The 12,877-nt window shown below is 45.6% G+C and overlaps 1 non-coding gene across 1 annotated transcript; it reads left to right on the top strand.

Annotated features, from left to right (window-relative positions):
• Window positions 1-8,710: 8,710 nt before the first annotated feature.
• On the top strand, window positions 8,711-8,783 carry trnak-cuu (transfer RNA lysine (anticodon CUU)). The gene has a single exon. It is a non-coding gene; the product is annotated as a tRNA-Lys (tRNA).
• Window positions 8,784-12,877: the final 4,094 nt, after the last annotated feature.

Raw genomic sequence — 12,877 nt, 5'->3', positions numbered from 1 at the left:
ATTGAAGGAGTGTGGTTCTGGACCTGCTCTACCTGTCAAGTGTCTAGAGAGAACTTTTGTTGTGATGTGGCACAATATAAATAACATTGACTCGACAATAAATCGACTCTTTCCCCCAACCGTTTAAAGCAAACAGCCGTTCCCACTGATCCTGGATCTGCGCAACGTCCCTGCTTTTTAAAAGGAAAATTGTCATCATTGCTTTTGCAGGATGTGCTGGCTGATGGAGAATTGTTGGCTATGAACTCACTGAACTCACTCCAAGTCATTAGTTTTGAGCAAACTCATGACTCCTGATGTTTAACTCAATTGTTTGTTAAACACAGAGATCCAGGTGTAGTCCCTCTATGTTCATCCACTAAACTAGAATAGAGTTCTCCTCTTTCCATGGTGGAACAAAGAAGGGGGAGGGTCAATAAGAATATGATCTTTGGACGTTACAGCATCTAAAGACTCAAATCCATATTTCAGGATACATATTTGAGAGGGAGGAAACAGTGATGGGAGGCTGGAGGCTTGAAGGGCTTGATTTTTAGCGGCCAGTGAAGCCACCTTTTGCTGGCTGAGTCCCAGAGACTCATGGAGGCTCTTTGTGGAGGATTTCCACGAGAGTCCAGCATCGAAACTTGTTAGTTTCCTGTCAATTGAGTCCAGGATGTCCCCGAGGTCCTTATTGGGTGATGAGGGTGCGCTGGACGGTCAGCTTCTTTTGGGAAGTGGGGTCGCCACGTTACCGGTCCTCCCCATGACGGGTCGGTGGCAGCACTCGTCTACGTTCTCCTGCAGACTTTCTGCGGTTCCTTCTTCCAGATTTTATTGATGAGGATTGTTGTGGATGAGAGAATTGAAAATTCTTACTGCAGTTTGAGGTTTTGATGATTCAAACTGTGTAGATTGGCGTTAAGAAGTTAGCTTGTTAGGATAAATTCAGGTGTGAGCCACCACACTGAATCAGGCACAGGTAGGACGTTCACCCTGACATGGAACATCAACAGCTTAACGTTGCTGGCAGGACTCCAACCTGAGCAGGGAGACCCCAATGGATTTCTAGTCCATCGCCTTCACCACTCAGCCACAACGACCACATTCACACACACATTTGAAGAGGATGGATATCCACAAAATGATCTTAATTTCTGTCACAAGCCCATTTGTGTGAGGTCCTATTTTCTCTTTTTCAGCATTCCTTTGTTTCCAAGTCTCTAATAAGTGCAGAATTACAAAGACAAGCAAGCTGGATCCATCCTGGGCAGGTGATATGAGCCATTGACCACTGGCCAGAGACCCTGGCACAGACGTTGGGGGTGGTGAGAGAGAGCATTTCTACAATTATATTCTACATTTATAGAAGTCTACAATCCTACAATTTCATTGAGCAGACGCTTTTGTCCAGAGCCACGTACGTACATCACATGTATAGAATATATATGTTCCTCTTTCATCGACTGATTAACCACAAAATGCAGTCAAATGCCAGTAAATTCTGAGTATTTATTCATTATTCATGATTATTTATTATTTTTGAATCCATTTTCACTGTCACTCTTCTGTTCATTTTCAGTTTGATTCATAAAAATGAACAAACTTTGACATGTTTTCTTCTCTTGTGTGTCAACAACTTTGGATTGGGAATCTCCTGACAAACAGACCACATGACCAGGAGGAAGTGATGTTGGTGAGTTTGGCCCCTGAGCTCAAGACAGTTGGGACCAATAAAGGACAGCTTCAAATGCAGCTGTGAAGCCTCTTTGTCAGCTGGGAGGAACGACAGGTGTCTCCCTCTAGTGGCTCCTCACAGCAACACCAGCCTCATTTCATACACATGCATCCACCACCTCACTACCAAAGGCCAGTTGGGCCTGGACAGACAGGAGAGTTTCAAGTGTTGGACAAAGGTCTTTAAGATGTTCTTATTAATTCTATAACATCTGAGATTAAAATCTATGGAATTACAACCAACAAGCAGCCAAACACCTGATCAGATGCTCCTTCATCAGGCTGAGAAGAATCAATCTAAACTGGGATGAAGAAAATTATCTGAGAGGAGAAACCTCCTGATTGGATGACATGGACCCACCTGATCCATGTCAGCCTTGTTGGAGCAGAAAGAGGTGGATCAGAGGAATCAGTGGATCAAGACTCAGGTGGCAGATGAAGAATCTCTTTATTCACAATGGAGTCAGAGAAATCTTCCAACGTGAGAGAACGTGACAGACCATTTTATACTGAAGACAGGCTGTGTGTGTGTGTGTGTGTGTGTGTGTGTGTGTGTGTGTTTATGTGCAGACTTTTCCCTGGAACAACGTTTTTTATTTGAAGCAAGAAAGCAAGAGCCTCCAGATCAAAGTCAGAATTGATGATGATGTCATCAGGGCTTTGATAGTGTATTTATTTGTACCTAGAATTCTGTCTTTGATCTCAGGAGGACGTGAGAGAAACTCAACTTTAAAAAGTATATGAGAGCATTCAGCTTGGTTAGAAAACATTTTGACTGTTGAACAGTAGAGTTTGTTAGAAACAGTTTACAACACTCAGAATTAAATTGAAGATACAAAAACCTTCCACACTTAAATCCTGTCTCTAACTTCAAACTGGGGATGAACATTTTTATAATCAATCTGTCTCTATGTGTTGGCCCTGCCATGGACTGGTGACCTGTCCAGGATAAACCCCGCCCCTCACCTGAGGGCTGCTGGGATAGGCTCCACCCCCACGAACCATTGCAGATCATCAATGACCAAAGCTACTAAGGAGGATTACAGAGTTTGGGAGTCAGTGACTTAATAGAGTCAAACAAAGGGTTGAACCTGAATGAGACAGTCACCCTTCAACATGGGGCCATGGCAGAGTGAACCAAGAACACTACAATGGGGGTGAGAGTGGAGCCATGATGGACTCACAGTTCATCACCTCCACCATCATGTGGACCACCTGATCACCTCTCCCTCAACCTCTAAATAACTCATTCCCTGACCGGGAATCGAACCCGGTCCGCAGCAGTGAAAGCGCCGAATCCTAGCCACTAGACCATCAGGGACCACATTGAGCTCTCCAACAACAGAGACTATAGACAATGACTCAAGAACACAGGACTCTGTGGTCTCAGCTTGAGATGCAGAGGGTCCACCAAGACCACCACACACCTCAGCCCCCTAAAGACAGTCCACCCCCAGGATCCTGCCCCCTCTGCTCCAACTCAGCCCTTCATTCATAACTGACTTTCGCTACGTCCGAACTGCCAAGTACCAACCTACGTCCTCCTGCTACGACCTAAACATGGCGGCACCACTCAGACACCCTAGAAGATTGGTGGGGAAGCACGACCTCTGCTGGCAGAGCACAGACACCGCAATTAGGTAGACAGCACCAACGAAAGCCCCACCTGCTGGCCTGACTGTGGTACTGCACTCCACTCTGAACAAACCTTTCATTCATTCTCTATTATTAAGCACGTTAACGCACCTGTACAGGTGTGTTCACATTATATACATATTATATATTTATGCTTGACCGTTTTTGATGAACTTGGGCGGTACTCTGGTGCAGGGATGAGGTCATGGAGCTGATCTGGGAGCAGTCCTGATGTTAAATGCTGTGATGAAGGACAGTGTGGAGGCAAAATGGGTCAAATTTAAATTGTCAACAGTTCAACGTTTTTGGCAGGACTCCAACCTGAGCAGGGAGACCCCAATGGATTTCTAGTCCATCGCCTTCACCACTCGGCCACAACGACCACATTCACACACTTTTGTAGGAGACTGAAATTAGACAATGAAAGTTCATGTCAGCACAGTCAAATATTTTTTTGTCCTCTCTCAAAGACAAACTATTTGTGTGTGTGTGTGTGTGTGTGTGTGTGTGTGTGTGTGTGTGTGTGTGTGTGTGTGTGTGTGTGTGTGTGTGTGTCAGTGTTGTGACTGAGCGGTGAAGAAGACGACCGTCTGACTCCATTTTCTTTGTTGCTCTTCTATCAGTTCCTCAGTTTCACTCATCAAGTGAAGCAGCTTTGACAGGTTTACTTCTCTGTGTGTTCACAACTTTGGTCTTTAAACTCCTGACAAACTCACCACGTCACACATTTGGTGAATTAAAGCAACAAATAATGACATCATGATGATTCAGGTTAGGGGGCACGGCCTGGAGGCAGAGTGGCCGTCTAGCAGAGTTGCTGGTTCAGTTCTCACTTCAGCTGGTGACCATGTTGAAGTGTCCTTGAGCAAGACACTGAGCCCCTCATTGCTCCTGATGACCAGCATCCAAGACCAACAAGCTTCTGATTGGCTCTGATTCTCTGAGCCAAAGTCCAACACAGGAAACAGAAAATCTTGAGGTTGTCTCACATTTTTTAAAGAAACTCAGCACAGGACAGTGATAGGAGGCTGGTTTCCTTGATGTGGGCTTCACCTCCACTGTTGTCCACATTTAAATGCTGGCTGATGCTGGTCCCCTGTTGAAACCTGGACCAGACCAGGGACCTTCAGACCTTCAGTCTAACGCTGTTCCAGCATTGGATGAAAGAGACTGATGCTCTCATCTTCTTCAACATTGACTTGTTCTACCAGGACAAGAGAATCTGAGCTTGGATGTCATTTAGCAGTCAAAGGCTTGTTAAACTGGTCAACATCAGCTGGTGTTCACTCTGATGATGTAGCGATGGTCTGGATTCTTCCCTCTGGAGCACCAAGCTGCTGGGAAGAAGCCTGATGATGTCAGAGTTGTGTTCAGTGGCTCCTGCTGGGTCCATTTCTGAGAAATGGGCTCCAAAGAGTTCAGCTGTTTGAAAGGTCAGGGTTGCTGTTAGCAGACGAGGTGGCCGAGTGGTTAAGGCGATGGAGTGCTAATCCATTGTGCTCTGCATGCGTGGGTTCCAATCCCATCCTCGTCGCAAGTGTCTCTAGTTTCTGCTCCTAGATTATGGAATGACTCTGAACTGTGAGGCTTTTAACTGACACAGATACCAGTTGAGTCAACTTCCCTTTCACATCCTGACCAAAACAACTCTGACACCCAGAACTCACATGTGTCAATCACCTCTGGAGAAGGTCCCGCCCCCTTAGAGCCATAAATCCTCCCATCAGTGAAGAAAACTGAAGACGCCTCTTGGATGAGAGCTGAAGTGTCTTCTAGAAACCTGAAACAGTCCACTTGGTACGTTTAAATAATTCTACAATCCTACAGTTTCACTGAGCTTTTGTCCAAAGCCACGTGCATGTATCACATGTATATAATATATATGTGACACTCTTTCATCTACTCATTGACCAAAAATGCAGTCTAATTCCAGTAAATTTGTGCAGAAGAAAACATTATTTGTGCTGCTTCTTTATTCATTTATTTAGTTTAGTTAGTATTTTTTAATGTGTTTTCTTTCAATTCACATTTTGTCCATTAACTTCATAATCAGAGTCTCTATCTCATCACATGACTAAAGTCTGGGTTCTGTATTGGTGGTAAAATATCCTTCCATGCCCCTCACTAGTTTGCACACAGAAAAGCATATTTTACTGGTTTCAAATCTCTTAGCTTGTTCTCTCTCTTAAACCAGCTGAGGCAGCTTTCATTGTGTGATTGATTTTAAAATATAAATATGGAACAGAACCATTGGAATCAGATGTCAGGACATTTGAAGGAATGTCAATCTCCTGTTGAAATGTTGCAGTGTGCAGCTGAGGCTCTCTGGCAGTGGCACCAGGAGCCCCAATGGCAGAACCTGGACCCTCCTGGAGGAGAACCACAGGTGAGGGCCTTCTTGGCTCCAGATTGATGGAAATCAAGTGTCTGAGGCTGTTAGCAGCCATGAAGTTGATCTGGTTGGCACTGGTATTTGTTCTTGCTGCAGCTCAGGAGTGATTCAGGAGAAGAGTTTCAGAACAGCCAAGGTTGGGGACTGGAATTTTAAAATGTCCCCTGGAACCAAACAACCTGGGGAGGTAAAACCTCCAATCATAGCCACTCAGATGCAGCAGCAGAAGAAGCTGTCATCCACCCTGACAGTCAGAGCATCAAGTCAAGAAAACATCACCATCTTGTAGTTCCAAACCTCCACCTGTCAGATTCAGCTACTTCTTATTGTGGGACTTTAAACTTGAACACCATGGAATTTGGACAAGGAGTTTTCCTTCCAGTCCAAACATCATCGTCCAGCCTCCAACCAGAGGTCCATCAGTTATCATGGAGCCACAGGTGGAGTCTGGATTCTTTTCTAGAATGAGACGGCAATGAGAGTCCTGCCAAGTGACATCACTGACATGAATGGATGACTTCAGTCATGTGACTGGAGGACACCCAGATAGCAAAGGTCCACTCATGTGTGTCCTCACTGCTCCACAGGTCTGTCAAATGTTCTGTAAAATAGTTGGACCCAGCAGAGCTGCTAGATTAGGAGTTGATGGAGTCGTTGCAGATACCAGGGTCCAAAGTCCAGCTTGAACCTGGTTTGTGCAGTTCTTTGTCAAGCTAGCAGCCATTCTTTTCACTGCCAAGCTAAAGTGACTTCTGTCAACAAAGGTCAACATACAAAAGGATATTTCTACTGGCAGTTCAAGATTTTGATCAAACTCCTTTTTCAGAGCTGGAACCTTCCTCTTGTGTCAGCTTTCTGTTCCCATCTCTATGGTAACGGTCAGTTTTGACCCACGTCTTCAATCAGCTGTCAAATAAACTATAACAATTTTCTATCCTCCAAGTTGTTTCCATCTCTTGGTGACCTTGTTAGGCCTCCTTATCCATGGAAATATTGGTTTGAAGATTTAGTTGTGGGCCTCTGGACCTTTTTTTAGTCACTAAACCCTGGATTTATTTTTTCAGCAACAGAACTTTAATACAAACACAAAATGAAAAGCAGAACAAGCCAGAACCCAAAATATGGATTTGCAAGGTCAACAAACAACAACCAGTCAAGCAAACCAAACCAACAGAAACCAACTACAAATTGTTTGAGTCATGACAAAGTCCAGGACCCACTTTTCACCCTACAATGTAAACCAATGGGAGGCTTTCTCCTCAGACACACATAGCCTCAAACTGACGCTTCTCTCGTCTACACTGTAACTCTCTCCACTTCACAAATAACTTCACTACATTCCTGACAAAAATGCCTACTAAAATATGTTACATTCAACTTTTGACCACAATCTGGGGATTGATGAGCATTTTTCAAACAACAAACTCTCCAAAAATCCTCTCTCCTCTCCACTCTGACAGAGAGCAGCGGGGGAGGGGCTCTTAAGAGGCTCAGCTCTGATTCTCACTTGGTGTCACACTGAGGCTTCTACCTCCTAAACTACAAGTCCCACCGCTCTCATAAAATACATCCTTGGATTCAGGACGACTCCTGCTACTGGGCTGCAGTGGACAGAAGGAGGCTCAGGCCCTAACAACACTGCCTCCAGCTTTAATTAAGACCTCAGTTTTGTTCTCTGCCTCCATGACAGGTTAATGGACATCAACTGGTCCTGAGTCACCAGGAGACACAGACATGTCCAGCTGAGTGACATCAGCAGGACTGTGGAGGTTTATACTGAGTCTCCTGACGACAAGTGGCAGTACAGAGATATTAAAGAGGGTCTGAGCTAAAACTGAACCTTGGGGAACTTCAACCTTTGATCTCAGAGTTCTGTTTTTGATCTTAGAATTCTTTCTTTGATCTCTCCTTGATTTCTCAATGATTTCTTTGTGGACTCCAATTGTCTTTGATCTCTCAGTGAGACAAAGACATAGCAGCTCCAACCTCAGCCTCCAGGAGGCCCTGATCCTCTAGTGGTCAGTCCTCTGTGTTGTGGCTGCAGCAACCCTGGTTTGAATCAGGGTCCCAGCAGCAACATTCCTACTGACTAGTGTTTGTTGTTCAACTGGACAGTTTGTCTGGTGAAGCTCTCTCAGACACTCCTTTCTTCATCCTCCCTTCAGGCTCAGCAGCATCAGAGTCAATGTGTCTGACTAGGATCAGAACCCTCAACCTGGAGGCTGTGGTGCAATGAGAACACATCTGACAACCAATCAGAGGAGGGTCTGTTTGACTCCTGAAAACTCCATTAAAGCTGAGAGGAACTTGTTCTTCATCTCCAAATTCCCTCCCTGCACGTTGTCTCTGCAGAAATCATTCAAGTCCAAGTTGAACCTTAGACTAAAAGCTCCCAGTAGGTGATGCAGGCTCCACCTCACTCCTGGTTCTGGAACCTCACCAGTTCTTGCTCTCTCACCACTTGGATCTCATGTTCCTGACATCTCAGAGCTTGTTTCCTATCCACCTGTCTCATGTTGATGAGGTCATCCAGCCTGATGATCTCTAGGTTCTCCTTTGAGTGGTTCCCTCTGGGAGAGTTCTCTCTCTGTAACTTGTGTGTGTTTGCTCGTATCCTGTTTCTCCTTGACAGCACTTTAGTGTTTTTACCACTGGTGTCTCATGTTGATGAGGTCATCCAGCCTGATGATCTCTAGGTTCTCCTTTGAGTGGTTCCCTCTGGGAGAGTTCTCTCTCTGTAACTTGTGTGTGTTTGCTCGTATCCTGTTTCTCCTTGAAAGCACTTTAGTGTTTTTACCACTGGTGTCTCATCTGTGGTTCACCTTTTATTTGACTTCTTTGTCAAAGATGAAGGTGTTTGTGGTCATTCATCAATCATGTGATGGCTCATGTGACTGTGAGTCTGATGAAGCGCTTGTAGCGTCTCTCACTGTGATCACTTCAGGCTATTGAAGCTACTCAGATGTAGCCTGACTAGCTCAGTCGGTAGAGCATGAGACTCTTAATCTCAGGGCCGAGGGTTCAAGCCCCACGTTGGGCGTTCATCTTGAACATCCCTGCTTGTCCTCTCACTTTCTGCAGCTGTGATTGGGAATTGAAAGAAAAATCACTGAATGAACAACACAAACACAGACTGTGTCTGAAGTTCCACACCTGCACCTGACTCAGAATGAAAAACCAGTGTGGACTCAATTGTATGTCAATACTGATTCTGGAGAAATTTCTTTGTGTGTATTGATGGACGCGAGCCAAGCAGAAATTCCCCACAATGCAATAGGGCGGCGTTTGGTCAGTGTTGAGCAGGCGTCAGTCTGACAATGATGTCATATTATTGTGTCATCACCTGACCAGACCCAAAAGTAGGCTCAGGTATCAGTTTCTTCTCAATGCTAATGTCTGCTAGCTTAGTCTGCTACTTTGATGGCTCTGCCTGCTCTAAGGTCCAGACCCCTGGATGTGGTGGTTCCTACCTGAACGTAGATTCTGTCAGCTCATGTTGTTAAATCAACTCACCAGGAACACCAGTAGATTTCAATGGACTGACAATGAGTCTCATTGAATGGGTGTCTCGTCCAACGAGAAACAATCAGTCTCAGGTTGAAGCTCATCAATGAGGTCTTGTGGATCAGTGGCTTGCATGAATGAATGAGTTGGAAGACTTCTTGGAAATTAAAGAGGATTTAATACAATTAAGAAAACCCTTAAGACAGAGTGATAATTCCAGCAGAGTAATTAAGGCCCATATTGAGTAGCAGGTATGAATTAGCCTGGATTTATCTGAGCTTCAAGTAGACGGCTAAGAGGCAGGTGGAAAGGTGTGTAGGATGAACGATGGTGACCTCCAACCAAATGAAGAGGACTGAGTGGAGGCTGACCAGCTCTACGGAGTCAGGCGGAGTTTGGCAGCGAGACAGGAGTCCAGGCCTGAATCGGTGAAAACCAACGTAACCGGCTCACGTTCTCAGCTGGATTCTCCCATCGATGTACGACGCCTCTCCAACGAACTGGTGGGAGGACGGCCTCCAAAGCCTCCACCTCGTCGACCGTGGCTCCCGCTGAGATTCGCTCGATGAAGAAGGGAAGCGCGTTGATTGGCTACCCTCTGGTCTCAGGCTGCTGGCTGCCTGGACTAAGCTGCTCTTCTCCGACACAAAGGTGGCTTCTCTCTCTTCAAGGCTCACAGGAGGTCAAGAGTGTAGCGACCGTGAGCCGAGATCGATGATGAATTACAAAAATAGAAAATCAAAAAATAAATTAGAGGAATAGAAAAGAAAAGGGGGGGGGGCGGACCAGCTGCTCTAGGAGCTCACACACAAAGGGCAGAAACAAGAAGCACTGAAGAGAGCGCCAGCAGTGGATGGTGCCACCACTGTTACAGTAAACTGGTCCGCCTCAGAGCAGTGACCTTTGACCTGTGAGGGGTTGTTGGCCAATCAGCACACTTTGCTGTCTTCAGTCCTTCTCAGATATCAACAAATGAAGCTGGTTGAACAGACAGCAATCATCATCACTCAGAGACATCACCTGGAGAGGAAGACTGCTCAGAGTTCTGACAATGACAGTGAAGAGGCAAGGAGAGCTGGACAACCACAGACAGTGAAACATTCGGAACATCATGTTGATACACGTGTGTGTGTGTGTGTGTGTGTGTGTGTGTGTGTGTGTGTGTGTGTCAGAATCGGAATCAGAATCTTTTATTTTCGTTGTTGGGGGGGGGGGTACACTGACAATAGTTAGAGCGCTCTTCCAGAGCCACCGTGCACCACAGAATGCAGATACAAAGAAAAGATAGAAAAGATAAAAGCAAGATAAAAAACACTGTTAGAACAGAAAGATCCATCAACCCACCAACCAGAGGTGTGTCTGGTACAGATGTGGAATTATTGGCTCACACAATGTTGAGGCAACTGGAAGAAGACAAACAAAAAAGGCTGGTGTGATCCAGACCTTCATCAAAAATGGTCCTGGAGAACTGTTCAATGTGTCAGGACTTCTGTCCATTGTCTTCTGCTTATCCTGTTCAGGGTCATGAGGGGGTGGAGCCTATCCCAGCAGCTTTTGGGCGACAGGCCGTGTTCACCCTGGACAGGTCACCAGTCCATCACAGGGCCAACACATCCACAGACAAACATTCCAAGCCAGACTCAGGAGGATCTCTCCACCCTACAGACTGTAAAGGAACCATCAAAGATGGCAGTTGGAGTTTTGTGGATCTGTGCTGGATTCCTCGTGCTCACGGACCAGAAGTCTGTCTGAAATACTGCACTGATTGATGATCTTTTCATGAATCTGGAAAAGCTTCTAAAATGAAAGGAAAACAATCCTATCTTCTTCATGCCTCAAGCCAAATCAAACCAAGAGTTCTTTTATCATATTTTTTTTAACCGGACGTCTGCTTTGACTGGTTGGTTGTTGAAAGAGAGCAGGACAGGACAGACAGCAGAAGACAAATATAGAGAAGGAAAGACAAAAGACAGAGAGAAAGGAGGGAGAGAATGACAAAAAGATGGGAACAAGATGAGGGTGAAAGACAAGCAGAGAGAAAGACAGAGGGACAGGGGGATGGAAGACAGACACACAACCAACAACAGCAGCAGCAATAGTAGTAAACTAGCTGCCAATGATAACGTCTCCTGGTCGCTGAAGCAATCAACTTCATAATAGGAGGATTGAAGAGCCAGGAAATAAAATATTAGCACAATACTGATGTGAATGTTCGTGCAATACTGAGAACACTGATATGTAGACGACTAGTAGGGGCGGCACGGTGGTGCAAGAAGACAAACAAAAAAGGCTGGTGTGATCCAGACATCCATCAAAAATGGTCCTGGAGAACTGTTCAATGTGTCAGGACTTCAGAAGCTCCAATCCTCTCTAAGGTCCAGTGAGAGTGGAAGAGATTATAAATGAGAGAAGCAGGGCCCTCACTCAGAACTGAACCAGCTCAGTTGGGAGAGCCTTACACTGAAGATCTAAAGGTCCCTGGTCCGATCCCAGGTTTCAGCAGAGGAGCAGCATTGACTTTACTTTCCAGTGGAGGAACTGCAGACATGAAGGAAACTAACATCTTGTCCTGTGCATTCTTGTGACATTCAGGACATTTTTGGAGCCTCTTGTTGGATTTTGCCACAGAGAATCAGAGCCAATCAAAAGCATGGTGGACTTCAACATGGAGGACTGAACAAGTCAAGAAAGCATCAGTTTGACCTTCACAGGTGTTTCTGTTCCTGTCTCAATGCTGTAGAAAGAGCCTGAGGAGCTCAGACGGTAGAGCATCAGACTTTTAATGTGAGGGTCCAGGGTTCAAGTCCCTGTTCAGGTGCTGTGGAGGTTCCAGTGTTTGACAACATGGGACTGGATGAAGTGTAGTGTTGAACAAACTGTCATCATCAAAAGTAGAAGTGTTCTTGTCTTGCCACTGTGAGACAGTTGCTAGAAAACTGACCAACAATAATTTCATGTGGCATGCAATTAACAAAAGACCTACATTGATGGTCGAGGGGGGTGGAGCCTATCCCAGCATCTACAGGCCAGAGGCGGGGTTCACCCTGGACAGGTCACAAGTCCATCACAGGGTCAGCATACAGAGACGAACAACCATTCACACTCACATTCATACCTACGGTCAATTTAGAGTGTCCAATCAGCCTCGTCCCCAATTACATGTCTTTGGACAGTGGGAAGGAGCCGGAGTACCAGAGAGAACCCACGCATTCATGGGGAGAACATGCAGGCTCTACACAGAAAGATTCTCCACCCGAGCCTGGACTCAAACCAGAACCTTCTTGCTGTGAGGCCACAGTGCTCACCACTGCACCATCATGCTGCCAAGCTCTCTTCTACTTTCCTCAATTGTGTTTCTTTCATGTCCTCCTGAGATCAAAGACAGAATTCTAGCTACTGTCAAAGCCCTGATGACATCATCAGGAATTCTGACTTTGATCTGGAGACTCTTGCTTTAATCTGAATTTGATCCGACTAATGTATTAGTTTAGGTTGCATGATACCGACCACCTCATTTCTCCTGATGGACTGGTGACCTGTCCAGGGTGAACCCTGCCTCTTGAACAACGTCACCTGGGATCGCCCCCCCCCCATGACCCCATACCCCCTTCCCTCATGTGACTCTTTCAT

Source organism: Aulostomus chinensis, chromosome 1 (genome assembly GCF_037954235.1).
Source record: "Aulostomus chinensis isolate RoL2024-O1b breed Wild chromosome 1, RoL_Achi_v1.0, whole genome shotgun sequence".
Taxonomy (NCBI): domain Eukaryota; kingdom Metazoa; phylum Chordata; class Actinopteri; order Syngnathiformes; family Aulostomidae; genus Aulostomus; species Aulostomus chinensis.
Note: the sequence above shows the minus strand (reverse complement) of the source record. Positions and strands in the feature narration are given on the sequence as shown.